Source organism: Nicotiana attenuata, chromosome 7 (assembly GCF_001879085.1).
Source record: "Nicotiana attenuata strain UT chromosome 7, NIATTr2, whole genome shotgun sequence".
Taxonomy (NCBI): Eukaryota; Viridiplantae; Streptophyta; class Magnoliopsida; order Solanales; family Solanaceae; genus Nicotiana; species Nicotiana attenuata.
In genome coordinates, this window is record NC_031995.1 from 5057636 (window position 1) to 5061599 (window position 3964).

At 34.0% G+C, this 3964-nt stretch overlaps 1 long non-coding RNA gene across 1 annotated transcript in view; it reads right to left on the reverse strand.

The window, feature by feature from the left end:
- The window catches only part of LOC109228587, a 13286-nt gene extending 10139 nt beyond the window's left edge, over positions 1-3147 (reverse strand). Inside the window, exon 1 of the long non-coding RNA XR_002068403.1 lies at positions 2853-3147. This is a non-coding gene — a long non-coding RNA (uncharacterized LOC109228587). The remainder of the gene's footprint in view (positions 1-2852) is intronic.

Genomic DNA, 3964 nt, shown 5'->3' on the forward strand with positions numbered 1-3964 from the left:
ACTTAGACCATGAAAGCTTTTAAAGCAAAAGTAAAACATTATTTGTTTTTTGAGTTTTTTTTTTCTTTGGAAATTTTCTAAAAAAATGCTTTAAAAGAAGTAAAGGAATTTTCTTTTTTGGGTTTGATTTTTGTTTTAGTTTTTGAAAGAAAGACTTCTAAAAATTCATTTGCTTTTGATTTGAACTTTGGGAAATTTTAAAAGTAAAAAGAAAATATTTTTGTTTGAATTTTCATTTGTTTTCTCTTTTTCTGAAGAATAAAGAAAATATTTTTGGATTTTGGAAGTTGTCTCCTAATTTTCGAAAGAGGGACTTTTAAGAAAATGTTTTGGATTTTTGGGTATTTTTATTTATTTACAAAAGTACTTCTAAAGAGAAGCGAAAATATTTTTTGGACTTTAATTTTTTCAAAATTTTTATGGGCATTACAAAAGTAAAGACATCTAAAGAGGAAAAGAGTATTTTTTGAATTTTTGTTTCTGATTTTTTTTGGATTTTTTTTTTTTTTTTAAAAAATACTTCAAAATGTAAGGTAACCCGTATTTTGGTATTTTGTATTTTTATTTATTTTTCTTTTTATTCTTTTTTCGTATGAAAGACTTCAAAGAGAAGGTAAACTAATTTTTTTTGAGTTTAAAAATCTTTTTTCTCTTTTTTTTTTTGGAATTTTCTAAGGAAAGATTTCTAAAGAAGGAACAAAAGAAAATGTTTTTGGACTTTTTTGAACATTGGGATCGGAACCGATGAGGTTTGCCTACGTATCTCACATCCGGTGAGAATCAGACCCGCGTAGTTCGGCCAGTTAGGACGGAACACGGGAAACATGGCACTTGAAATTTTTGGCTCATTCTCTCTTTTTTTTCGCTTTTTCAGAATTTCGGCAGAGTTTCAGAATATTCTAAATACCTACCTCTCACACTTTTTTTTTGATTTTTTTTTTATTTTCTTTCTCCATTCTAGAAGCCGGTCAACATGCAAGTCGAAACAAACAAATGCGCAAGTAGCACGTAAGATGCATCAGGATGGTCTTTTTAATTTGGGGTACACCTGTCCTAACGGACCCAACCCCTGTGTTGAGTCCCTACGGTCGATGCACATGATGCAAGCAAACGTTCCTACTAGGGATCCGGCATGAGGCTTTGTTATACTATGGTTAAAAACCTGGATTTATTGTTCTAGACCTAGCTTACCCGAGCAGACAACTCGAGCCGGGGGGGAGGGGGGGAGAGGGGGAGGGGCGTACCGGGAATACAGAAGCTCCGCCGGCTTAGCAACTTATCCGAACCTCGTTCTAAAATGAATTGGACTCTAGACAGAAAAGAAGTTACACGAAGTGCACCCTTCTTCATGATTTAGAAGACTCAGAGAGAAAATGGGTTTCGTAACAGTTTATATATACAATTCATCAAATATCAAAGCGGTAAAGCATTTAGCACATTTAGCATGGAACATGTAGGAAAATCAGATAAAGCCAAATATAACAGTTATTGTAAGCTCGAATTCTTAAACCCTGAACCGAAGTTCTGGGTTTGTGTCCCCAGCAGAGTCGCCAGAGCTGTCACACCTCCTTTTTACACACCTACACCGAAGGATAATGTACAAGGGAGTTTTTCCATGTTAAGTGACATTATTCGGATCGGAATTATTTATTTATTTAGAGTCGCCACTTGGGAAAGGTTTGGCTTTTGGTGTCCTAAGTCACAGGTTTATCTTGAATCCCAATCCGAGGAAAATATTCGACTTTCCAAGTGAAGTCTGCGAACCAGAAATTCTAAGTAAGGAATTCTGTTGACCCGAGGGAAGGTGTTAGGCACCCCCGGATCCCGTGGTTCTAGCACGGTCGCTTAAACTATTATAATGGCTAAATATCTGATTTTAATGCATGTTTCAACCTATGATGCAATTTTAAATTATTTACCGCTTTTAATTAATTTTAAAGGAAATTAAACGTCGTTTAAAACATGTCTTTGGATTGCGTCACATGAAATGCACCCGCAATCCGAAACACATTCTATTCAACGTTTTAGGATTTGGATTTGGGTCACATGAAATGCACACCCGAGTTAAGGAAATTAATTAAAATAGCGCGCCTAAAGCATCTACGTACTTTCAACTTTGCGAGGGCCATGGAAAATTCAACTAATGGCACACCTCGATTTCTAGAGAGTTAAAATTAGTTACATGAGGGCCATGTAATGAAAATGGCACACCTCAAATTTTTTATAAGAAAAGGTAGCTAGTTTTGTGAGGGCCATGAGCTTAGGGATTTTATTTGGCATGGCACGCCTTAAATTATTCCAAGGATTGCACTCAACTTAAAGCAAACTACGGATATTCATATTTAGCTAGATTTAAGATTGTGGTATGGCTAAGAGTTTTTGGACATGGGTTTATTGAAATAAAAGAGCTTACCATTTGCATCTATTACTATTTGATACAAAAGTTTGACTTTTCTTTAATTAAATTCAAAATGACCTAAGTATCACACCTACTGCCCAGACATACATGTATGTATATACAATATATTCATGCTTACAAAATAAAACAAGCTAATAATGATAACAAACTAATAATTGAAACCCAACTCATTCGTCTTCTTCATTCCTTCTCTTTTTTTATAAATTATAATACGGATAACAAATAATAATTCAAACCCAAACTAACTACATGCTCAGTCCAGCAATGTCACAGAAGACATTGAGATATCAAATATATGGAATCACACCGGACAAGAATATATAGGATCGCATAGAGATGTTCATAACACGCAGCGGAACATAAAAGCAATCCTAGGTAGGAATTTTCGTGTTTAAAATTTATTTACATATCAAAGATCGGATCTAAGACATACCTTGTGAAGAGAGATTCGTTTTTAAATTTCTTCGATAGTGCGAAGACTCCATGTGTATCCACACCAAGACTGGTCCTTGCTATCAACTCCTTGATCAATGAAACCCCGTGAACAAATCGAATGAAAATATTGTGTTGAAATATTTCTCAAAAATTTCAACTCAAAGGTAGAAGAACAAGAAATAATTTTCTTGTACTAGTATTTTTCTATCTTTATTTTATATTGCACTATTACTTTCTCAAAGTAATTTTTCTTCTCAAGAATAATTCTCTTGCTGTGTAAGATGTATACCTCACTAATTCTTAATTAGGACTCACACATATATATATACATAATTTCCAATACAAATCACATGTCTTGTGGTAAGTATTCCATAAATAAAAAATATATAATTTATTTATGAAATTCAATTCTAAATTGAATTCTACAACTTTAGTCAACATTTTAAAATTAAAACATGTAACTCATTTATGGAATTCAATTCTAAATTGAATTCTACAATTTAGTCACAATTTTAAAATAAAAACACGAAACTCATTTATGGAATTCAATTCTAAATTGAATTCTACAATTTAGTCACAATTTTAAATAAAAACATGTAACTCATTTTGTCACGACCCAATTCCATAATAGGTCATGATGGCGCCCAACAACCTTGCCGGGCAAGCCAAGTGCGGATTAGTCTAACAATTCTTATAGAATTTTACTCAATTTTAGATGAAATACCCATTTAGCTTGGGTTTAGAACCAAAAGACGATAATACAGGGAGTAGTAAAAATATTACACAACCCAAAAAAAACAAAGTCTACTAAAGTGTAACGTGCCAAGACCTGGTATCACAGTGTACGGGCATCTAGTAGAAATATACACCATGTCTACCCTACTGTCTGAAATAGGAAGACAGCAAAATACAGAAGACTCATCGGCTGCCGAGCGATGTAGGAATGGAAAGCAGCTCACCGTGAAGTCTCTACAGCCACTCACTNCTTCCAAAGCATATCCCCATAAATTTATTGGAAGATCAGTGAACCCCATCATAGATCTCACCATATCTAATAAGGTTCGATTTCTCCTTTCAGACACACCATTGTGTTGTGGTGTTCCTGGAGGT